General features: G+C 33.5%; 1 protein-coding gene and 1 pseudogene across 2 annotated transcripts in view; one reads left to right on the top strand and one right to left on the bottom strand.

Annotated features, from left to right (window-relative positions):
• The window catches only part of CDH12 (cadherin 12), a 1,056,103-nt gene that overhangs the window by 593,080 nt on the left and 436,444 nt on the right, over positions 1-26,579 (bottom strand). The gene's annotated exons all lie outside the window — the stretch shown is intronic.
• LOC123578512 lies at positions 23,297-24,621 on the top strand (annotated as a pseudogene).

The following is a 26,579-nucleotide window of genomic DNA, read 5'->3' as shown; positions in this document are numbered from 1 at the left end:
CTTTCTTTGGTCAGCTTTCCTTTTCTCTGTCCAGATTTAGTTTAGAAGCTCAATCACATCTTCACATAGGACATGTTTTTACTGCTTCCTTCCACACACCATACGGTATGGAAATTGCCCAGGTCATTCTCAATTTCTCCACCTGATTGTGAGTTTTCAGATGGCATATTATAATTTTTTGTACTCTATTTCATTATACTACAATCTACTTATTTCAAGTTTATTTTTTGGTTTTAACACCAAAAGTTCATATCAGAAGTTTTGAGTGTAAAATCTCATTAGTTATTGATATTGACAGTGATGTGGACAGGACAGAACAGTGTCTTTAGAGGTGAGCACAGGTAAGTGAAACTCGTATCAAAATGGTGTGATTTCCACTTTTATCTCTGTTTATAAAAGCTGTGATTAAAGAAGCTAAATTCTTAAAGTTAAGAAACCACAGATACTTAGAATTTCAGAGACTTTTGGGGGTAGCAGTTATTACTGAAATCTATGTCTCCAACACTCTAGTGAGGGCTAATCTACCACAGAAGGATCCTAAAAACATGTCTTCCTCCCCTGTGCTTCCTCTCCAAAATAGTTGATCCCAATGTAGGTCAACTATCCAATGTACTAGTTTCTAACTGTCAAAATCATTTTTAATACATTCTTCAAACTATCTGGCACCCCTGTGACCTGGAGCAACAAAAGTAATCAAAACCTTCAGCTTGCTGCCAACAAGCATTGTAAGACTCAAATTGTATTCTATACGTATATTATATATACACAACCACATAGTACATATGACATGTGTGGGTTATTTATAATTATAAGTAGTTATATGACTATATACAAATTATATGACTACATACAGAACATACATTATATACACATATAAATATAGCATTTGCATATAAATTTATATGCATATATTTGGACCGCAGTCCATACTGCATTCTCATACTCCAACATCATTTAAATCAAAATATGTAGAAGAAGCACATTCTACCACATTTGGAAAAGCCCCTAGAATGATGACCAATTCCACTGGTAAAATTATTCTTATACCTTCAACCCATTTTTCCCCCAACAATGGTAACAGATAATGTTTCCACTAAATAATATATCGACGTCTTTTTCAGTAGGTAATTAATAAGCTACCTGAATATCTATTATCGCCATTCCACAATATGCTATACTGACTTACCTATTACTAAAAGTATTAAGCCATACACTGAGGATATTTATTTCAATATACTAATGAAAAGTTCCAGAAAACTATCTGCGCAAACAGTACTTAAAATACATATCTAGAGATTACCCATAAATATTTCAAGGTATCTTTTGTGCAAGAAAAAGTAAGAGAGTAAAAGTCCTTATGTAAGTTCTCAAACAATAAGGGAGTATAGTCTTGGAACTCTGTTCTCCGTATTAAAGATTTCCACAGTGACTAAGCCACTTGGACACTTAGAAAAAAAATTTTTTTTCTTTTCCTCTTAGAGAAACCTCTTACGTACGTGTGCACTGTGTTTTTTAGTCTACTTCTTTGTGGTACACTATTGTAACACAACACGTTCCCAGGCAGGAACAAAAAAAAAAGAGGACTACACCCCATGTTTTACTTGTGTTTCTTATTTCCCAATAGAAAACTGATTGAAAATCAATGTATTTTACAAAGTTAAGGATATGATTTCTTGTTGGATTTGAAAAAATAAGGCACAAGATGAGACTCATGTATCTTTGCTCTCTCTTGTGATAAAATTCATGTTAATGGAAAATTATAAAATTCTCTGCTTTAATCTTGGTTTGAATTTCCTTTTTTCAATTTTATAACTGAAGAAAAATCCTCTCAACATTTCTTATACAAAAAAAAATTAAAAGCTCAATGATGTAATGGCCACTAAAATAAAGCAAACAGGCTTACATATTTGAAGGGGAGAGTAGGCCAAAGCCAGAATTCCAGTGCTGTGCCACTGGTATTAATTGCCTAGAACATGGTATTACTAAAGGTTTTGAAGCTAAGATGTGGTCATTCTGGGAAAAAAAGGTCTGGGTCAGTTACTGAAAGTTAAATGCTGAGAATAGTGGCTGGTACATAGTAAGTATGATAAAAGTATAGACTATGATATTACCTTATGACAATTATGATAATAAAACTATTGTTTTGATTATTTATAATTTCACTCACTAGAACTAAGATTGATATCTCATTTAGATTCTGAATAGTAAAAATGGCAGGATATAAGAGTGTATCCTTCCAATGAAGAAGTTTGCTAGATGTGAAGATTGTTGCTTGTTTAAAACATACATTTGGGATATAGAAGAAATGTTATATGTTATATTTCATGAAACAAATTCTAAGAGATGAGAGACAGCATCTGCCCAAAGATGGATGGGGGAAGGAATCACATAACAGGTGCTAGATTTTGAATGCGTCACACCAAACTGTCCCTCCAGTTGGCCAAAGTTGTGAAAAAAAGCGGAACAGATAAGAAAGCTAGAAAAAAAAAAAATCAGGTCTGGCATAGTAATCTAAAGATCAAGAACATCATTTTTCAAATAAAGGCACTGTATTAAAGGGAAATGTTGCTGTCTCTAATTATGAAGAAGCATCTGGAAATAAATGTCAGAAAAGATGCATAATAAAAAACAAGATAAAAACGAGAAAATAAAATACTGAATATTGTTTCTAAAAACCCATTTACAATAATTTAAAAATAGATGAAATATATTTTATAGTATAAACTTGTCTTCATTAATAGATAGATTTATTATAACAATTGACAACCCATAGTCCAGTGCTTATGTGGTACTGGTAATTATCACGATACATCAACAAGGTAGGGATTATCTCAACCCAATTATCTCTTACCAGTTTTATAGATGATAAACTCAGGTTCATTTACATCATTTACTCAAATAATATGATTAGTCAAAGGTAAGAGATAGGCTTCATATCCTCATCTTTCTGACAGGTCATCAGTTCTGTAGGTTATCTTGGTGAACTTCACCAGGTGATTTTATTTTTTTTTTCTTTTAAAAGTTTATATTTAACTTGAAATATATCCAACTATACCCAGCTATACTATAGTATAGCTATATCCAACTAGCTAACATACAATGTAATATTAGTTTTAGGTATAGAATTTAGCGATCCATCAATCACATACAACACCGGGTGCTCATCAGCAGTGCCCTCCTTAATACCCATAACCCATTTAACCATGTGATTTTAAACCATAAGCCTTCCTATTTTAATTTCTTTAATATTTACTTATTTTTGAGAGAGAGAGACAGAGACAGAGACAAAGCATGAGCAGGGGACGGGCAGAGAGGGAGACACAGAACTGAAAGTTGCTCCAGGCTCCACGCTGTTAGCACAGAGCCCAATGCGGGACTCAAACTCATGAACTGTGAGATCATGACCTGAGCTGAAGTTGGAGGCTTAACCAACTGAGCCACCCTGGTGCCCCTAAACCATAAACCTTCCAAAGGAGATGTTGGTCAGCACAATTAGAGCTCAAGAGATTACTCTATGCCACTACTTTTTTTTTTCTATGTCACTGCTGTTAAATGTTATCCACCGCCCCTCCCCCCCAGAGGACAACCAAAAATTGCATAAGCTGTAGTGTTCAAATCAATGTAATTCATTCACTAATATTATTCAAGAGTGTGCTTATTTTTTAACTTACATAGTACTGACTTAACGTTTTTGTTGCTATATTTTAGAAATTCAGACAAGACAGTGTCAATTTATGTTATCTTTAATACAATAGTTCTGGTTCTTATATAGCTTCCTGGGAAAATAATGACTTTGGAGGATAGGTTTATGTGCACTTTCATGAAGACTTCAGGGAACACCTCATCAATCTATTTGTTGAAGTGCCAACTGGGTTAGATTAATTGGATAATGATTTAATCCTTCATTCCAATATTTTCTCAATCGCAGGGTTTTGTTTTTCTTCTCTGAAGTCATTCTACTTACTCAGTAGACAAGTGACAACAGAATATACAGGTTAATGTACTATGTGTTTTTAAATCATAATTGTTTTTAATTCAAAATGTCTTCTTTCATCCCCATCCCCAGATAAACATCAATATTGAAATTTCTATCATCTTTCCACAAAAATATCCATATTCCCTTGATCAATGTTTCCAGCATTTACTATGTATAAGAATCAGCTAGATTCCACAATTCTAATTCCAATAGGGATGAAAATAAAAACATTGCTGTATTTTAAAATGAATATCGATCACCCTATTCATATACTATTACTGTAAAAACATGTACAAAACTCAGCTTGAGTTCATATGGTATAGCCAGTTGAATGAGAATTCAAAGTTTGATGGTTATTCATAAATGTGTGCAGTTTTCAATTTCTTTTACAGGACCACTGACTTTCAATATTAGGGTTAACCATTACTTTTAATATATAATATCAATACAATTTTGAATCATTTTGTAAATTGTTATGTATTTAATGAATGTAATGCTTATCACATTAATGTTGATCTATACCTTGCTACTTTATCTTCACAGAAAGTTATTGTGAATAGAATTATAGCACATAAAAATATTCGGTGAATAAAAATGCTACTGAAAATATAACCTAAAATATAAACTAAAAACTGCATGTTATGTACTAAAATGGCCATTAGCTGCGGCTTGCATTACTTATAAATATATTCACTATTTGTAGGTTTTCCCTTTTTTATGTACTCTTAACCATCATTTAAGAAAAGGATTATAGGGGTGCCTGGGTGGCTCACTCGGTTAAGCGGCCGACTTCGGCTCAGGTCATGATCTCGCGGTCCGTGAGTTCGAGCCCCGCATCGGGCTCTGTGCTGACAGCTCAGAGCTTGGAGCCTGTTTCAGATTCTGTGTCTCCCTCTCTCTGACCCTCCCCCGTTCATGCTCTGTCTCTCTCTGTCTCAAAAATAAATAAACGTTAAAAAAATTAAAAAAAAAAGGATTGTATACATTTATTATATTCATTATTGAGAAGAAAAATGTGGCATAGTTAAATGAGGAAAAAGTGATGTTACAAGAAGATGCCTAATGTTGAGGATGAGAAATCAATCCCTGCCTACTCCTTGGTTGATAATACAGGCTCTATATAAACAATCATTCTTATTTTAGTCCCTTCTGTCTTTGAGGAAATGGTGTTCTTCTTTGTGCCCAGGGTAATTTTTTTCACCTATGGCTTAGTCCTATTCTTTTTTTTTTTTTTCCTTTGTAGTTATTTTGCCATCTGTAATCCATAGTCTATTGCATTTTCAATATTTCCCTCCCTGTAACTGTTTTCATCAAAATATTAAAATTCTTGATATTCCTCTATCATCAAAATAATCTTCCTTCAAGCCTACATCGTTATGACCATCAGCCATCCTTCTGGCTCTTGCCTTACATTAATAGCAATTCTTTTAGAAACACAAGTGCTTCTTTGCTCTTGCTATTTTTTAATGTCTCATTCAAAATTATCCCTGCTTAACTCTCTACTATTCCCATCCAGTTAGTATTTCCAAAACAAGAAAATTGTGAGAACAGAGATAAAAGATTTGAGAATCACCAGAATTTAAGTAATTGTTGGAGCTATGTGAGCACAAAGTGTCTCGTAGGGATTATGTCTGTCATGAAAAGTTAAGGAAATGCTGAACTCAAAGTGCACAAGGTTTTAGAAGAAATAAGGCAGAAAATTTGAACAGGCATGGCTGGCTAGAGAATTTACAAGAAAATTAGGACAAAGCACTAGAACACTGGGAGATCAGAGTTACAGAGGAAAGAGGAATCAGAGATCTAAAATGCCCCACGAAATAAAGTCTATGGTACCATGGACTACACCAATATAAAGTCATAGTGAACTTGTTGACAAAGGCCTCAATGGAAGGTGGGGAACAAATGAGATTACACTGCTCACAATGTGAATAAATGGGCAGTGCAGCCACAGTGGTTTCATGTTTCTATTTCAAGGAATCTGGCTGGGATGGGAAGTTACAGAATAATAGCAATCCCATGAGGGCTTAAGGCAAAGTTGTGTTTTACAATAATAACATTTCTTTACATTACTATAGCATATAGGGATGCATATCACACACAGTATATCTTCACATTACTTTAGCAGTTTTCTAGCATTTTATTTAGCTTTCAGGTTTTTGTTTTGTTTTGTTTTTTTCAGCTTGTTCGTTTTCTTCAGAATTTTTTGATTTGTTGATGTCACTATTCTGGAAAAATAATTCCAACTGAATCTAAGTTTTCTGTTCTTTGTAGGTAATTTCATGTTTTTTTTTTTTTTCTCTCTCTCTCTCTCTTTATATATCACAAGTATTTTGTATATATTTTTTTACTTTTCAAATATTATTAAATAAAAATTTTCCTGGGGCACCTGAGTAGTTCAGTGGGTTAAGCGTCTGACTCTTGATTTCATCTCAGGTCATAATCTCACCGTTTGTGAGGTTGAGCCCATGTCAGGCTCTGCACTAACACCACGGAGCCTGTTTGGGATTCTCTCTCTCTCTCTCTCTCTCTCTCTCTCTCTCTCTCTGCCTCTCCCCTGCTCATGTGTGCACAGTCTCAGTCTCTCTCTCAAAATAAATAAATAGGCATTATTTTCTTTCCTAAGCCTGGTAATTATATATAGTCCCCAAATTCAAACTCAGATAATTTATATGTATCATTTAAGTATATAGCTAAATGGACATACTGCACATTTATAATTAAATATATGCTTTGTCTCATACTGAAAATACTTGAGTTAATTCAAGTAGGCAAGAACATGTAGCATTAAAATCTATTTAAAATCTGTACACATAAGCCTAAATAATCAACATGGATACTTAATATAATGGATCTATATGAAAGCAACTTGGCCATTCAGTTTTGCACTTATTAGGTTGTCAGAAAGATGCAGACTGATGTTTATACATGTGAAATTAACTTTTAACAATTACTATTTTTTTTTAATATTTTGTTTTTAAGTAATCTCTACACCCAAGGTGGGCTTTGAACTCATAACCCTGAGATCAAGTCACATTCTCCAGTGACTGAGCCAGTCAGGCACCCACCAATTGCAGTTTTAATGGCAGAACAAGTCATTTATTCAAACTATTAAAATATGACATTTTCAGCTGAATAAAGATTAACAAGCTTAATACGGGAAAGTCAAAATCCTACTTCCACTAAAGATTTTACATTACATATGTCATATTTCTAAGTCATATTTGATAGTCAATAGTAGAATCATTCAAGAACAAAGAAGTTTTGGTAGCTTAAAATTCTAGCAGGGTTGGGTTGAATTACAAGGTTTTCATAGAAACCAATTTTTCAACGTACACATAAAAATTTTCTAAATGTTGACATTGTTCTGAGTATTTCATATATTTGGAATGAACAGCCTCACTATATACCATTTTTTTTAAATTGAATCACTGATTGAATAAGCAAAAACCACTTGTACATTAACAATTCTAACACTAAAGTCCCACACATAATTATTACATTTCGATTATAAATTTCAGAGGTCAAATGGAATGTGGTTTTTTGGATTTACCTTTTCTAATGGTAACGTTTTAATAGAAATATAAAAGTGAAAAAAATTTTAGACCACTTTAAAACATTTTCTGAGTTAATAAAAGACCTACTCAATAAAATTAATAACATTACTTAGAGCCATATAATAAAAATGAAACCTGCTTATTTAGTGATAATACATTGTTCTTCCATCAGCAAACAAATCTCAGATTAGCCATTTCTATTACTAAAATATATGCAGCTCATATACAGGATGGATGAAAATGCCCAGTGAAAATAAAATCTTAGTTTTTTTAGACTATGCAAGTTTCCAAGAAAATACTATGAAAAAAGCAATAGCCAAAGTTTAAAAATGGTTAGAGTTTTTAAACTCATTCTGTAAATAGTGTAGGTAGGTTTTTTTTTTTTTTGAAATGCATAAAAATAAACTTTAACAATTAACAAAAAATAAATTGAGACTTTATTATTTGTGTTTTGAAAATTGACCACACCTAAGGAAAGTAATTCCAGTCACTGTTTTAGAAGAAATAAGTTGTCCACAAGGTTAGAGAGTAATGGAAGGGATAATTTCAAAATCCATAAAACCTCTTGGTAGGTTGCAAAAGTGGCTACAGATATTTTTCTTCTTGTATCCACATTTCTCCCTCTGGACACTTGCTTTCCATAATGACTCTGAGTCCACTCATATGACTTGCTTCGTTTAATGGGATGTTAACAAAAAAGAATTTACAGACTTCATTCAATTTTGATAAAATATCTACCAAATAAACCAGTCTGAATTACGATAGTGTGTCAATCATCCCTTTAAGTAAAACTTAGGTCCTATGGGAGAAAGTTGCCTGGTTCAGCCTACAACTCAGTCACATGGCATGCTTTTCCTTAATGTGTCACATGTCAGTTTGTAGTAGGTGTCTTTATGGGTACTTCCCATATCATGACAGAGTATTTTATTTTTTAATTAATTTTTTAATATGAAATTTATATGACAGAGTATTTTAAAACATTGGGTATTCATTGGCCAATATTTAATAACTGTAATGATTTTTACTGTTTCTTCAAGGACAAGGTACAATTGGCTTTTAGTTTTCTTCCTGTGAGTGTGTGGTGAATAATACTCCTTCCTAGTGCAGTTTGGTGGCCCTTCCTTGGTTTGTATTAATGTGCCACCAATTTTACTCACTACTGATTTTGCACCATCTGTGCAACTATGGACAGAGTAAAAGAGAGGGAGGATGAGGAGAAAGACAAGGGGTAAAGGGAAGGGGAGGAGGAGGAAGAGGGGTGGGAGAAAAAGGACAGAACTGCAATCTCTAGTCCAGGAAAAAAAATCATGCCTCCAGGCCAGGGAAGCCAAGCGATATTGATCTGAGGAATTTTGGAATAGCTATGCCCTCGTGATTTCTCTGTTTCTCACCATCTTGTCACTTTTCCAGAGTGGGATAGGTCTACTGGATTTGATGACACTTTGGTGGTACTCAAAGGAGGTGACAGTATTATGCTTGTATGGGGTCCCTGAAAAGTTTGTAGCCAGGAGACCAGACTGTGGTCTGTAAAAATGATCACAAGTTCATTCTCTCCTTTGTATCCACCTCCTTTTGCCATGTATCAATGAATGGGGTCTTATTCTGACTTTGGGCTTTAATTTATGCCTTGCTTTATCCAAAGGGATCATAGTCAACAGGATGTACGCAGTGGATTCAGGGTGAGACTTGTCTTCTTTCTTGCTTCTCTTAAGAACACTGTGAATAACTTCAAGTTAAAAAGCCCAGGCTAACATGTTGGAGAATGAAAGAAATAGGACCTAATTACCCCTGCTGTTCCAGCTGAAAGCCAGCCAACCCCAACTGAGTCACAACTGACAACAGAAACATGAGGACAGCTACCCACCCGAGTCCAGTGAGATCACCAACCTGCATCATCAGGAAGTAAGTAAATGATTGATGTTTTCAGCCACTAAATTATGTGGTGATTTGTTACTTAACAAAAGCTGATATACACTTTATGATCTATCTTTATGGAGTGTTAGTACTGTTTATATATGATTGCATTCCTCTTTGTTCAAAATAGTCCCTTTTCTGGAATTATCCTAGTCTTGCCCTTCTTACCTAGTCTTACTCATTCAATTCCCTACATTTTTTCTGTGTCTGTTATTTATATCCTATTTTAATTTTTTTTAACATTTTATTTAGTTTTTATAGACAGAGAGAGGCAGAGCACAAGTGGGGGAGGGGCAGAGAGAGAGGGAGACACAGAATCCGAAGCAGTCTCAGGCTCTGAGCTGTCAGCACAGAGCCTGATGTGAGGCTCAAACTCACAAACCTGGAGATCATGACCTGAGCTGAAGTTGGACATTTAACTAACAGAGCCACCCAGGTGCCCCTATATCCTATTTAAAAGAAAGTCTATCTTGGCTAATTTGTTTTTAGCCATAATATAAACATAACAATGTAATAAGAGAAAAAAAGAAATTAATGATTTAAAGCTACTAATAAATATAAGAAAAATTAACTATTAAAACTCATTTTAATATAAAATATGAAACATACAGGAAAAATAAATATAATACCCAGAAAATTAAAAACAAAAAATAATTCCTTTCATATATTATATGTCATTGATATAAAGAATTGAGTAATTATCTGCAAAGTGCTTTTCACTTAATAATAAAGCCTGTAGTATTTTGGACATTAGCATATCTATATCTACTTATTTCTTTTTAAAGGAATTCATAGTATTTTATTATATGCATCTCATAATTTATATTTAATAATAATATCTAGGCTATTTCTAGGTTTGTTACAGCTATGGTTTTGTGGGTATGATAACTGAGGGTTTTGTTTTGTTTTTGGTTTGGGGTGTGTGTGTGTGTGTGTGTGTGTAGTTTTGTATTGTCTTTCAAGATAGTGTGTCAATAAGTGTCCTTACAAATATGGCTTGTAAAACTTTTGAGACTACATTTCTGGAATAACTTCCAAGAACTGAAATTATTTTCTTAAAAGACCTCTTACTTTGTCATAGAACTTTTTTGCTTTTACCCTGTTCTATTGCAATGGATCACTGAGAGATCTGGCAATTCCTTTACAACAGAGTTATTATATGAAGTGGGTACTTTACAAATATTTTGAAATTTTGTTGTTAAATGTAAAATCCATTTATAATATGAAATATAATGTAACAACCAGTGATAGTTTTTCAATTTACTTAAACAAAAATATTTGTTTTAATACATATTATATAGCTAGCAGACTTAAATGTATTAGTTGAGATGTGAACTGTATTTTTTCATATGGATAAAGTTTTAGTTTCTTAATATGTATTACTTGTACATGATAATAACAATAAAGTAACTATACCGTTTTAATCAGTTCATTTAAAGGAAAGAATTTTATCACTTGGTAATCACATAAAATCATATTATGTTGGGGAACACACACACAAACACATGCACACACACAACACATGTTCTCGTATCATTAATACAGACTTTATAAAAAATTTAATTTCTACACATATAAATTGGTAAAGCTATTGTTTAAGACATAATAGTCACTTTCCTCTTAAGCTCTTGTCTTTAATTTGGTTCCTGCTTTCTTTCAAATCTATTTTCTTTTATGTGCTACTACTTTTTGTTTGCTATAAGATAATGTAAGTTCTTATAAACAATAAACAAACAAATATTGAATCATACCTATGGTCCGTTTATATTCCTTTTGTACTTATAAATACTTTTCTATTGACTTCATTCAATGGAAATTTACGTGGGGTAAATACAACACAAAACGATAGGGTAATATACCCCAAATATTCTAGTTATCTTCAAAAAAAAATAAACCTTGAATATAAATATTTGACATAAATACATACTGATATAGGACTGATACAAGTATCAATATGAAGATGAATTTCTTTAGCTTCCTGGCCATTCAAATGAATCTAAATTTAATTACAGGAAATCAACCTGGGTTTGGACAACTGTCTGCCATCATTACAAGTGGTCTATTTTTTCATGTTGCAGTTAGTCATATTACTGCTGCTATTCCTCATTTGTATTATATCTTTATTTTATATTTTATTTCATTATTTTATCTTACTTTAATTCAATTTAATTTTATCCTCAAGTAAATTAACATACAGTGTAGTCTTGGCTTCAGAAGTAGAACCCAGTGATTCATCTCTTACATATGGCACCCAGTGCTCATCCTGAAGAGTGCCTTCTGCTATGCCCATCATCCATTTAACCCATGCCTGTCCCCCATCAACCCTCAGTTTGTTTTCTGTATTTAAGAGTCTCTTATGGTTTGCCTCCCTCTGTGTTTGTACCTTATTTTCTCTTCCCTTCCCCTATGTTCATCTGTTAAGTTTCTCAAATTCCACATATGAGTGAAATCATATGACATCTGTCTTTCTAGTTCCATCCGTGTTGCTGCAAATGGCAAGATTTCATTATTTTTCACTGCCGAGTAGTATTCCATGGTGTGGAATATACATACATACCACATCTTCTTAATGCATTCATCAGTTGATGGACATTTGGGCTCTTTACATATTGGCTATTGTTTTTTAGTGCTGCTATAAACATCGGGGTGCATGTGCCCCTTCAAATCAACATTTTTGTATCCTTTGGATAAATTCCTAGTAGTGTAATTGCTGGGATATAGAATAGTTCTATAATTTTTGAGGAACCTTCACACTGTTTCCCAGAGTGGGTGCACCAGTTTGCATTTCCACCAACAGTGCAATAGGGTTCCTGTTTCTCCATATCCTCACCAATATCTGTTGTTTCCTGAGTTGTTAATTTTAGCCATTCTGACTGGTGTAAAGTGGTATCTTGTGTGGTTTGGATTTATATTTCCCTGATGATGAATGATGTTGAGCATCTTTTCATGTGTCTGTTTGCCATCTGGATGTCTTCTTTGGAAAAAAAAAAAAGTCTATTCACGTCTTCTTCCCATTCCTTCACTGGATTATTAGTTTTTTGGGTGTTGAGTTGGTAAGTTCTTTACAGATTTTGGATACTAACCCTTTATCCGATATGTCATTTAAAAAAAAAAAATAGAGAAAATGGGACCTTTGGGCAAAACCACTGTATAGAGTTTGGATGTTTTGCCTGATGCTTCTTCCTCCTAAGCAGACCCATCCCAATATTTCATACAATGAAGCTTTTCTGTTTTCTCCCTTCATTCTTCCAACCCCACCTCAACTTCCTCCTTTCTCTAGCTTCTTGGTCTTCCTCCCCACTCTTTCTTCCACTTCTCTTGTCCCCTTCTCCCTCTTCTTTCTCCACTGTGCCTTTTCTTTCCCTCCTCTTCTCCCTTGTAGAAATGGGTATCTGGATAGGCAGGTGGGTATTCAGTGTCATCTATTCATACAAATATACTCTTCAGAGAATAAATGGAATGCTTTTGATCTGAACTTGATCTCTTAGTCATAAAACGAAAACCATCTAACAAATTGCTTGTGTTCTACTTGCTATTTTTTCATTGTCTCTTTTATATTCCTATAATCAGTGCTTGCAAGATCTTTAGTAGGTAAATTAAGTTTCATTTGCTAAATTGCATTTAAAGAACTTCAAGAAACTGCTTTTTTCCATGAAGGTTTCCAATTATTGTAGAGCAAGAAAACCAGTATTCTTGTGTGTAAAGATGTAATGTAATACTTTATAAGATTGTGATATACTATATATTACAGCGTATATGAACATAACCAAACATATAAAACACACAGAACACAATGGCCAGCATATATAATGTATTTGTAGCATTCAGGATTATGTTTAACTATGAGAAACAGACACTCCAGAGTGACCATAAACAAAACTCATCTCTCACGTAAACATGTAGATAGATATAGGTTAGCTAAGGAAGGTGCAGCAACTCTGCTCTCAAAAAGCCCTCACACATGAAGATAATCTTCTAGTTTGTGGTCTGTCATCTCTAGGGTGTAATCCTTGTCTTCATGGTCCAAGATAGCAACTAGATGTCAACCCATTACACTAACATTGCATGATGCAGGTTGCAGGAAGGAAAAGAAGAAAAGGACAAAGGGTGCATTGTGTCTATTTTAACAAAGACTCCAAAGCTGTTCACCAAAAACGCCTGCTTTCTTTCCAGCTTCTAAAACTAGTTAGATGGCCATACATGTCTTCACAAAAAAAAAAAAAAAAAAAAAAAAAAAAAAACTGGAAATACAGTCTTATGAGAAACTAAATGCAGAACTAAAATTTGAAGTTCTATTACTGTAAGGAAGAGTGATGGCAGATATGACTGGGATTGTTGGTAGGTATTACTATAGTATTTACTAAATGATACTAATTATTATTTATTTTATAACCTGAGAATGAGTTTCTGGGTAACATTATAAGATTGTAGAGCAAATTCTACATATTAAAGCTTCCTTCTAGTCCAATTCTGGAAGGAGATATTCTGAAACTTCTATAAGTGCCTGTACATAAAATAGATATATTTTCATCTGTAGTGGAAATTCATTTGATTTCACTAAGAGTTTATCCTTTCTTTCATGTAAAGTATAAACATTAAACTTAATTTGGAATATATGCACGATAAATGGCTCACTGCAAGGTTTTCAGAGAAAGAATGCGAGAGAGAGAGAGAGAGAGATCTAGAAAACCATCACAATTATGTCATGTGCAAAATAACAAAGCTGTTTACAGCCAACTAGCTGATGTGACTAAATCTACTATGATATAATAGTGTGTGTATATACATATATTTTCAGTTAAATTATTTGAACACTTACTATGTGCTGGGCCCTGAGTCAAGCACTCCACAAGCCTTATAACATGAGCAGATAAAGAAACTCAGGTAAAGAACAGTGGAAAGCTTGGAAGTCCAATGCAGGAGGGTGACTAGCTGGGTGATCCAAGTCTGTCTTGATTTTAAAGCATTTTCTTTCCTCTAGCAAATCCACTTACCAGACTTGATGAAATCCCTTAGTAAGCTGAAAGAATAACCTTCCTTCAGGAATATGTTGGCAATTCCAAATTTATCTCAAAGCAAAATTACAGGTTCTTCAAGACTCCAAAATGTCCTCTTGAACCTTACACCATTTTGTCACATTATATCTTGACTGAAATTCAAGAACAGACCAACCTATTATCAATCCTCATATAAAACATCTTTATTATATTCTGAAACTACTAATTTGCCTTGTTTGACCACAAATTTTCTTTCTGTGAATCAATATCCTACCTTTTTCTAAGTGTTTTATACTCACCCTCCAAGGAAAACTTTATTTAAAAAAAAATAAGAAGATATTAGATATAACTAATTTTGCACACCTTTCTATAATGCTTAGAATTTTATTATTTTTCTTTTCTGTTGCTCCTGTAAGTACTATTCTATTATTTATTTTCATTGTAGTAATGTGTAAATCTAGCATTGTAGTCTGATTCAGTTAACAGTCCAGAAACTAAACATAAGTTTATTAGAGCAATGCAACAAAAACAATTTCTACAGAGATTACTCTTTTTTTTTTTTCTTTTTTTGAAGTAAAGATACTTAATGCCAAGTTCTCCAAATTGGGATCTACTTAATTTTGGCTATACGAAGTTCTTATGATAAATTTGCAAGTTACTAGGTTGTATCTGTGACATTGAAAGTCAATGTATAATTAATTGGCCTGCTCAAAGTCATAACATCTTTGAATGAGAGATGAAGAGTATCCAATTAATACTGATGGCCAAATAATGAGATATTAAATACTGAGAGACACTAATTAGAACTCAATGCAAAGATACTTCCAGAATTATCCCAGAGTAATGTACTGGTTACAGTACCTACCATTTATCATGATCAAGACTGACTATTTTTACACTGGTCTTTTACATAGCCTCAAAATCTTTTTACTACTTAAGAAAATACTTTAAATACTTTCAATCCTAGTAGAGAAGTGATTTTCTGCTAAATTAATTTGTTAGAAGTAATCTCCCACTGACTTCTAGTGTACTCTTTTCATGCTCCAGAAAGCTTCGGCTTTCTGAGGTGTTCAGATTAATAGTGCTCCCAGTAATAACGGTGATCACTCAAACCTCACAAAGATCTCTTGAACTTCATGGCTCATAGCAGAGAGATAAAATATTTTTCAGTGATACATCTCTCAGGTAAAGAAAAACAGGACACTTATGGCTAACTTCTTCAAATTAAAAAGAAAAAAAAAAAGAAATGTATCATTACACATAAATATCAGGGTTTGGGAAAATTCACTTGGAAAATGACTAAGAATTCACACCCATTTGAGTAGACTGAGATAAAAAATTCATGGGAAGATTTTAAAAGTCCAGTTTTACTTAACTAGCATTTTTCCTTGTCATTTTTTTCTGAATGAAGTAGTTATTGAAGATCAACTGTAAGACTACAGCTGTCTCTTCTCCTATCTTCTATTGCCTATGTTAACTCTGAATAGGTACACTGCAACAAACTGTTACCAAGCAATTGAGAATCTGTACCTGGACTAAGTGGCTGCCACACAGTAGAAATAATAGCAAATGGAATTGTTTACCATTGTACATAATGGAGCAGCCAACAACGATTTGGTTTTGTGCTCATTGCCTACCAAGAAGCTAAATTTAGGGACTGTTTTTTTTTTTGTTTTTTTGCTTTTTGTTGTTTTCTTGGCAAGTAGCTCACTTCCAAGCTTCTGTATGTTAAGCATTCTTTAGAGGTTTATTTGTAGTATGTTGATTTTAAGTAAAAGAGAGTAAAAAGTAAATATTTGCCTGGCATATGACAACATGACCTATTTGTAATAACACATATGAACATATGATATTAAGAAAGATTCCTATGCCCGCAGTGGCCTCAAAATCATAGTTACTATAGTCTCCATGGTTTTGCCTTTTTCCAGAGTGTCATCTTAGTAGAAACATACAGTAGCGAAAAGTCTTTTCAGAGTGGCCTCTTTCGTTTGGTAATAATATGTGTCTAGATTTCTTCCATGTCTTTTCATGACTTGATAGCTCATTTATTTTCAGCCTTAATATTCCACTATATGAAAGTACCACAGTTTATTTATCCATTCACCTACTTATGGATATCTTGGCTGCTTCCCTATTTTGATAATTATCAATAAGGCTGCCCTAAACACGTGTGTGCAGGTTTTTGTGTGTGTATATAAGTTTTTAACACTTTGGGACAAATATCAAGGAATATGATTGCTGGATCATAACATAAGTCTGTTTACTTTTGTGAGAAATTGCCAAACTGTCTTTCAAGTGACGGTGCCATTTTGCATTCCCACCAGCAATGCATGAGATCTCTTGTTCCATATCCATACCAGAATTTGGTGTTGTCTGTGTTCCAAATTTTAGCCATTCTAATAGGTACATAGTGGTATGTCATTGCTGTTTTAATTGATTGCATTTCCAAAAATATTTGGAAAGATAAAAGATGCTTAACAAATAATTTACATTTTACATTTTCTAATACTGAGAAAGTATTTTTTATTGTTTTTGATATCCCTTATATTGGTCCCTAATCTTATGCTTAAATTTATTCTCCGATTCTTTTCTTTTTATACTCTTCTTGATTAATTTTGTTTTGAATTGAGGCCTATACCTTAAGTAAACCCACGTTTTCATCCTCTGTTCAATATTTTTTTTCTTCACAATCACAAACTCAAATTTCATTCATTATCATTCTGCCTTATGTTTGTGTAATCACTCATTAATTCCACACACATTTATTCAATACCCAGGTAGTACCTCATACAATTGTTGTACTGGAAATATTAAAGCTTGTATGAACGCATCCTTTGCTTCAGGAATTTACAACCTGATGGGTTCAACAGATATGTAAATGAAAAATCAAAATACAATATGATAAGTAGTATGACTGTAAAATTTTTAAATAAAAATAACATTTATTGATCCCCTACCATGTCACAAAATCTGTAGAGTATTAATAAATATATTTTAAGTTTCACAACAAAACTATAAAATAAGCTTAATTTATTTAAGAAAATTAAGTACCTTCCCAAGGAAACTCAAAACATACTAAATGGTCAGGAATTCAAATGCAGACAGTCCGGCCATGGTGCAGGTATCCTTCATCTGATTGTGCACACACATTTTCCCTTTTGGAACTGATTTTTGAAATTCAAATGGAAACTGAGTTGTGGCATGAGTATGAAAACTCTGAATTCAGAATCATAACCTTTGAAACCTAAAATGAAGCTTATTTATTTTTAAATATTTATTTATTTTGAGAGAGGGAGAGAGCAGAGAGCACAAGCAAGAGGAGGGGGAGAGAGAAAGAGAGAGGGAGAGGGAGAGGGAGAGGGAGAGGGAGAGGGAGAGGGAATCCCAAGCAGGCTCCCAGCTGTCAGCATGAATCCTGACAAGGGGCTCAATCTCATGAACCATGAGATCATGATCTGAGCTGAAACCAAGAGCCAAACACTTAACCGACTGAGCCACCAGGTGCCCCTAAAATGAAATGTAAACGATATGCAGGAAGCTGTTGTATATATTGTATATATTGTAAAGGAATCTATTTCCCCTACTAGACTATGCATTCTATATATATTCTGAGTCTTTCTCATCACTAATTTCTTCTTATGGCTAGAAGTATAACCACCCCTAGAAACACCAATTATTCTTTACACTAAGAATGCACTAAATGTCTCTCAAAGGACCACAGAAACTGAAGGTGCATCAGAAATGACTCCACATCTATGTATAAGGCTATTCAGAATATACAATCTTTATGAAATGTTAAGATTTGTTGAAATATGGACATATTAGAATTTGGAGAAATGATGGTGAGAAGAAAGAAAAGACAAAATCAAATCACATGAGGGAAATTAATTTTTCCCTCAAGTAATTATAGCCTGAGTCTCTTAAAGTTCCACGTTTACTGGGAATTTCTCTCCATATATTTTCTCTCCATATGTAGACATCATATCAACATTTAAAAATATATACCTAATACAAATTTCCTCCTCCATTTTAATTTCCTTTCTAGACTTAAATTGACCCCCTTTTCCATTGACTTGCTGAATATTTCCATTTGGGTATGTTACAGGAGCATTAAATAAAATATATTCAAAATAGACCTCATGGTCTTTTTCCTCTACTATTCTCAGTTAAATAGGATAATCATCAACACAATCTATCATAATGCATTCTCATAGTCCTTGCATCTTGACATTATATTAGCTATACAATATCATGGATTGTATATAATGTCACTGAACAGAAGATTTATTATCTAAGCTTATTCACATTCTTAATTCCATTGCCCACCTTAAAATTACATATTTCATGACTGTAAATATCACTGGAGTTTTGGAAATTCTATTTGGAGAACTCCATGATGGGAACTACATTACTAAGAAAATCATTGGAGAAGGTAGAAGGAGAAAGAGAAGAGAAGGGAAAGGGGAGGAAGAAAGAAAGAGGCTATGGGAAGAAGCAGGGAGGGGTGGGGAATGAGTAGAAGGAGGAGGGAAAGAAAAACAGAAGAAACGAAAAAGAAAGGTTTTCTATAGTTGCAAAAGTTTAGAGGAAAAATTCTTAGGTTGTTCTCCAAGTTTTGTAGTACCCAAGATTCCAATATACACAGTGCCAATAAGTTTTTACCTTAAATGTACCCAAGATTCCAATAATTCTTAGCACATAGAAATTTATCTTTGTCAAAACTAGCTTTTCCAAATATGTTGGAACATAAAAAATAATCTTTTTTTTTCTTTTCTCATAAAGATTACTTAATGGAACATTTGTTTGGGATTGATGATAGCTCAATCCCTAAATTATTTGTGTGTTTATTATCCCATAATTTTTTAAGGCTAGTAAAATCCCTCTGAATGTCTAGTAACTAGCAGAGTGAATGGCAAATAAGGTGTACCTGCCTTCACATAGAAATGTCTTAACATTGATTTAAGCTAAATTCAAAATTTGCTTCCTCCTGAAACCTTTTCCAGATCCATCAGACCTACTCAGGCCTCCAGTCTCATACACTTTCATTAGACTTTGTACTTTCTTTCCAGAGTCTCTTTCATAATTTTAATTGAACAATTAACTATAGTATTATTAGCATCATTTTCCCCTAAAGATACCAATTCTGACAAAATGATCATTGTATCCCCAGCACTTAGCACAGTTCACAGTTCACAGGATTTAGCAGATGGCCAATAATATATATATATATATTACTGACTGAATAGAGACATTGAAGCTCTGAGAGTTGACATGACTGTCTTCAACAGAACTAAATTAACAAGTTTAAGCAAGAGTCCAGATCTAAAACATAGCTCACAATTCTTTAGTCTAGACTTACATTTTTCAATATAGTAACTGCAAGGCACTTCTGACTATCTGAACCTGAATTTAAATTAAATGAAATATAATTAAAATTTGGGGGCCTTATTCACACTAGCCACATTTCGAATGCTCAATGTCTTAGGTGGTCAATGACTAGCATACTGGACAGTGCAGAAGAATTTTTCAATCTTTGCAGAAAATTCTACCAGATAGCATTGCTCATATTAGATTTTATCAAACAGAGTGTGAAAAAAACCTAGTAAATTACTCCTCTCTTGAAACTGAAATATTAATCACATCTACCATATTATTGAATCTAGCTAGGAATTCTTTACTTTCGAAAGAGTTATTATTTTTAAAAATCCACAAAAAGCTCAAAAATAACATTTGAGAAGTAAATTTAAATCCAGCAGTCTTACTATTTACTTAAAAATAGTATAAATATGGTAATGTGAAAAAAGACAATGAACCTCTGATTTATCTATGCTGATGACAGACAGAAATAAATTAGGTTCATTTTGATAGGAGAGATTTAATTAAGACAAATAATTTGACACTGCTTATGTCTACAAAGCACAATGTAAATTGAGGATCAGGCTAATTTGATGACCATGAATAAGCCAATAAAAGAAAGGATAAAAAAAAAAACTATTACCTCCAATATCAATTTGGGATATAGAAGTTGACTCTATCTGGTTAATACAATTATTAATTTGTAGAGTTAAAGCCAAGGATGTTCAGACAGTTAAAATGTATATTATTCAGAAATAAAAACTGACTCCTTACTTTGGCAAAATACATAAATAATGGGAAAATATTATTCTTTACATTTAAGAAATACCTTAAAATTTATTGTTTCAAGAAAATGTTTACCAAATTCAAAACCACTAAATAACATTTAAAAAACTGTTATAATGTGGAAATGTAGTGTGGAAATGGGTCAAAATGGGTTTGGTGTATTTAGTGAATGATTCAGGATGGAAAAAAAAACCCAGCAATTTTATCAATTTACATATTACCAAATTGAGAAGTTCTTTGACATTTCAAAACTATCAACCTCAATGGAAGCAAAAGACATTTCTCTTTCAAAATACAAAGGCCTCATCCCAATAGATCTCAAGGACACCCAAGTCCGGATCCTATTGAAAGTGTTCTTGGAAATTTACCTTGTAATGTCCTTTCAGAAAATAACCACACAGAAAATCTGAGGTAGTTATCAACTGCACACATCAAATAAGCATGTGGAAAAATGGGCAATCTCCAAAATAAAAAGGGTGGTGAACAGAATGTTAAAAATATCATGAAAAAGTCTAACATTTTCTGAGTTTTCTGAAAGAATGTGATGTTCTTACATGTGACCTGAATCTAGCAGTATCATCTGGGTGCTTCTAGGGAGCTTGAAGATTCTCTTTACTAATGAATATGGGCCAATTTTAATGTGATGAGGGAGCGTTATGAAGACAACTAATTTCTTGTATTCTTTTCCTGTATAAATTTGCATTAAAACTGTCACAATTTTTTAATTGTGACAATTTTAATTTTAAAATTGTCACAATTTTAATTTTAATTGAGACAACAGAAAAAGAACAATTATCATCGCTGACCTCATCATCATAGTACTGATGAGAACCAACTCTGCTCAAAAGTTAAAACCCACAAGAGGGAGCAAAATGTGCCATGATGAGATCCATCACTTTGGCCTTTAGGTTCTTTTGAGCTGAAGGCAATGAAGACCCAGCAGACTCAGGACAAACTTTTTACCTCTCCTTTAATTGCCTAAAAGGATTTAGATAGGGAGCCTGCACCAAAAAGACAGTTATAAACAGAGATAACTTTATTTATAAGACTTATCTGTATGGCATGGTACACCTCTGTTTACCAAGCATTTCCTCTTCTCATCTTCACCTGAATAGTCTTCCTCTTCTTTGAAGTTCCAGACCTTTACTTTCTCCTCCTTAGCTCAAGACTGTACATAAGCCCCAATTGCCTGATTGCCTTTGAGTTTTTATGTCTTTGTGGGCTCCCCCCTCTATATGTATATCATTAACTTTGTTCTCTCCTATTGTTCTCTCTTATGTCAATTTAATTATTACACCAGCTAGTAAATGTAGAATGGAAGAAGGGAAAAGTTTTTTGCCCCTAGATCTATGTCAGAGAGAAGAGGAATTTGCGTCTGATGTTCATCCTTATGGATATAAGACTGGGTTCTTAAAAATAGGCTAGTATAACGGAAAGTAGTAGAGGACACGTGTAGAATGGTGTGCCATTGAAGTATGCGTAGCATGGAACAGAAAGCAAATTTAAAAAGTTTTGTGCATGGGATTCTTCCAGGCTGTACAAATAATAGAAAAAGCTCAATAAAGAAGTGGGAACTGAGTTGTTCCTTGAACTATAATAAAGGAGAAATTTAAAATGCGAATTAACGTGCAGGAAGATGTATGTTTGGTCTGGATTTACTGACTGTTAATGCAAAATGCTGGAACAGATATTCTCCACAATTAATTATGATAGCCACAGTCCATTTAAAATGGGAAATCATTATCCTTTTGAACCTCCTCTATCATCCAAGTCAATTCTAGTCTCTAAGTTTGTATTAGTTCCCCACTGCCACTGTAACAAATTACCACCAACAGGGTTTTTAAAACAACATCAATATATTACCTTACAGTTCTAGAGGTCAGAATTCCAAAATCAGTTTCACTGGACTAAAATCAATGTATCAGCAGAAACATGTTCCTTCTGGATTCTCTAGAGGCAAACAACTTTCAGCCTTTAGAAAGATTGCCCTTTTCCCTTGGCTTGTGTCCCTGTTTTACCCTAACCTCTGTTTCCATCCTCACATCACCTTTGACTCTGACACTCTGCCTCCCTCTTATAAGGACCTTTGTGATTATATCCGGTCATCCTGGATAACCCAGGATAATCTTTCTATTTCAATATCCTTAATCACATCTGCAAAGTGCCTTTTCCCATGTAAGGTAAAATATGCCTTATTTTATAACACAACTATATATGGTGGATCTGCATTCACTCCGTGAATGATTTGATAATATCTGGTATCTGCTCCAAAGTATATTTGTAAATATTTGTGAATATATACACATATATTTAATTATTCTGCTTTTGTTTTTAAATTTGAAAAAAAAAATAACTCCCTTGCTTGATAGCAACTCCTTTGCTGGAGGGCTAGTTTTAAAGCTAAGAAGCTGATTTATCTATCTGAAAGTATTTTCTAGAGGTGAATCATATAACCTTTCATTGATGACATTTTTTTTCTTGGTATGAACCAAATATATAATTGCTAGAATAAAAGGAATGTGGCAATAATAACCTGGAGGTCATGAGCTTGAAAATCTATAGAAATGCTTAAAATATGTTTTACATTATTCTACTGTTTTAATTGTGGATTTTGACTGCTTAATCTAAAACTAAGTCAATGGTCTTATTTTGTAAAATATTCCCTTCTAATCATTCCAACTGAACATTCATTGAATTAACATTTTTTTTTTACTGTCCTCCATTTACTACAAGCACACACACAATAGTAAAATCATAATATAGGTATATATTGTACATTTCATTATTTTCATTCTAATGAAACCCAGAATAATGAGGAAAGGGGATTTTAAAGAAATATAAATACCCCAATGCCCCCATTTTGTGATCTTGTCCAGTAAAAGGTTATTTTATTTTTACAACTGTTCAAGTATTGACATACAAGATGAAGCAAGACGCCACAAGAAATGCTACCTACACTGTGGATCGTGAAGGTTATGTGCATGTGGTAGGATTTAATCTCTTCGAGAGTAGGGATTCAGGAAACCTTAATTGCATATGGAGGCAGTAATTATGTGGTCATTGGCATGTGTACAGTTCAGATATTGTACAGACATTGAAGGAATTCAGTATAAAACACTATGAACATTTCAGCATGGTGTCAGAGTCGATGGCATAGCTTGGAGCCCAGAAACTAGATGTGATTCATTACCTCCAATAATCAAATTTTGTACTTCAGCTGCTGATATGAAACTAAGGTTATTGACTACAGATCTTCAAGACAAAAATGAATACAAGGTTTTAGAGAGCCATTCAGATTTCATTAATGGTTTGGTGTTTGAGCCCAAAGAGAGCCAAGAAATTGCAGGTGTGAGTGATGATCATACCTCAGGATTTGGAAGTTGGAAGGAATGCAGACAGCTCATTTTGTTCTTCATTCCCCTGGAATGAATGGCATCCTGAGGAACTTTTAAGCTGGTGGTTGCAGAGAAGGGAACAAGCCGGTTTTATGATCTTTCAGCTCAACAGGCTATCTTATCTCTTGAATTGAACATATGCCATTAATGCCAGCCCACTGGTGCTTCAAAAACACTTCCAAAGTTGGAGCTGTTTCAGGAAATGACTGGCTAATTTGGGATATTACTTGAACCAGTTATCCTCAAGATAAGAGACCTGTCCATATGGATCAAGCCTGCTTATTCAGGTGGTCTACAGTTAATGAGAACTTGTTTGCAGCCACTGGTTATCCTGGCAAAATGGCAAGCTAGTTTCAAATTCATCACTTAGGACACCCTCAGCCTGTCCTCATTGGTTCTGTAGTCATCAGATCTGGCTTTTCCTGGAATAGAATTCTCTCACTATGTGCCATTGGAGGATGGCACAAGTTGTTGTTTTGGGTAACTGAAATGTAAAACAAATTTTCTGTGTACCTTAGTCCATAGACTTTGTATTTTTAATACTTATTTTGGAGAACTCCCTATTTTTATGTCAAATATACTGTAAGCTCTAGAAATGTCCCAATTGTTGCTTTTGTTAAATAAAATGTTAGTGGTTTGAAAAAAAAAGAAAAAAAGAAATATAAACAACAGAATATCCACATATTAATATCAAAACATGGATGTTTATCACCGCTTCAATAAAAACTAATTGTCTTAAAAATTTGTTTCCTAAAATATTTTAATTCACTATTTGATACTTCTAGAATATAATCAGCAGATTAGTATAAATAATGATGTCTATCCCTTGATTTAAGATTCTAAGAAAATCAGTTTTTCTCCCATAGTGAAAGAAATCACAGCTACTCTGAAAAAGGATGATTTATTATAGCTGTGGTTAAACTCAGGATCCCACTGTAAAAAACAATATTGAAAACTCAAATATTTTATATAATCAGGAAAACTGTGGAAAAAATGTTCATATAATAGACTACAAAATTAGTATTTTTAACTTTTGATAATTTATTCAAAGTTAAGGCAGTTAGTTAATAGATGGCATTAAAATCCTGGCTTGTTGAAAAAAAAAATTATGGTCCAAATATACCTTCAAAAGTCAGTGACTGCCCCCCCCCCTTTTTTTTTCTTTTTGCAATTTTCCTGTGTATGTCTTTTTAGAAAATCAGGACAATTTTCTTCTGGCTTTCTAACTATGATTTCAAACTCAAGTAATTATGTTGTGCTTTCCATGATTCCTTCTGGCTTTCTAACTATGATTTCAAACTCAAGTAATTATGTTGTGTTTTTCATGATTCCAAGTATAATTTTAGTTGTAAAATGTCTACTTATTAAATATTCTTGTAGCAAAATAATTACATAGTAAAGAAAAGCAACTCAAACACCAAAAAAGAAATGATGAATTATTGCTTCCAACAACTAAGTAGTACTCCTGTCTCATTGTATACATTTTTGGAGAATGGAACTTCTATAAAAGTGAGGTCTGAATTTTCATCCATGTATGAGGAGTCTGAGAATGACTGGAACACTGGACACAGACATGGCTTTACTTATAGCTGTTAGCAATAAAAACTTTAAATGCTTGGTTCCTGGATGTAGACAGAGGAAATGCAAGAGATTTTTTCTCCAAGGAAGTCTAAAAACACAAGAGTAGCTATTTTATAGCTATCCTAAGTGACAAACTGAGTGGCTATATTTAAAATGTCATTTTCATAGTATGTTACTCATGATTACATTATTATATTTATTCATTAAATTATAAAAGACTATTTCAGTAGATAAAATAACACTGGTGAATGGAAGAAAGGTACACAAAATAATCTATAATATACTACCTTCTGGCTCTGATTTGGCTTACCTTTCCCACCCATTTTTTTCTACTTTGGCCCCCTCATTGCTTTCTTTTCCTTTTATGTATTTGCATTTTTAAAAGGCAAAATGAATAGTATGAGGCACAGATATGACTGAGGTCTCAGTGACTTCTATTTACATCCAGTTGTGACACAAGATAATTTCTGTGATATTCCTTCATTTCATTCTCTTAATATTGCTGTGATTATGTGTGGGTATAATCAGGCATCTCAGTTTAAGGCTACACTCCATTTGTAGCCATCTACTTGGAGAGGATAATGAGATTTATCCACAGTGAATCAGTGAATCAGAGTCTTGAGAATGGATAAGGAGTCTGGAGTCTAATCATAGGTCATCTTTGACTGGAAGGGGTTGAGAGCTGAAGGGAAATCAGTGTTCTATTCAAGGTGTATTCTGGTTCCAAACTTGAGTATGTATATTGTAAGTGAATTATCAGTGTAATCATTTTAAGTCAGTTGTGATGTAAACAATCCCAACACAAATTATTACATCAAATTATTTATCAACACTGTGTAGTTGAGACAGCATGTTGAACGCTTTAGTGATAGCATAAGTAGTGCACAGGCCAACTTTCATTCAAATTCAATTAAACATTATTTGTAGACCTCTTCACTGCTGACACAATGCTCATGTGTTCAAAAGCAGATTTAGTGAAAAGGTCCTATGTTAGACAGCTTGTATGTGTATCTATAGGAGC

This window comes from Leopardus geoffroyi, chromosome A1, assembly GCF_018350155.1.
Source record: "Leopardus geoffroyi isolate Oge1 chromosome A1, O.geoffroyi_Oge1_pat1.0, whole genome shotgun sequence".
NCBI classification, from domain to species: domain Eukaryota; kingdom Metazoa; phylum Chordata; class Mammalia; order Carnivora; family Felidae; genus Leopardus; species Leopardus geoffroyi.
Note: the sequence above shows the minus strand (reverse complement) of the source record. Positions and strands in the feature narration are given on the sequence as shown.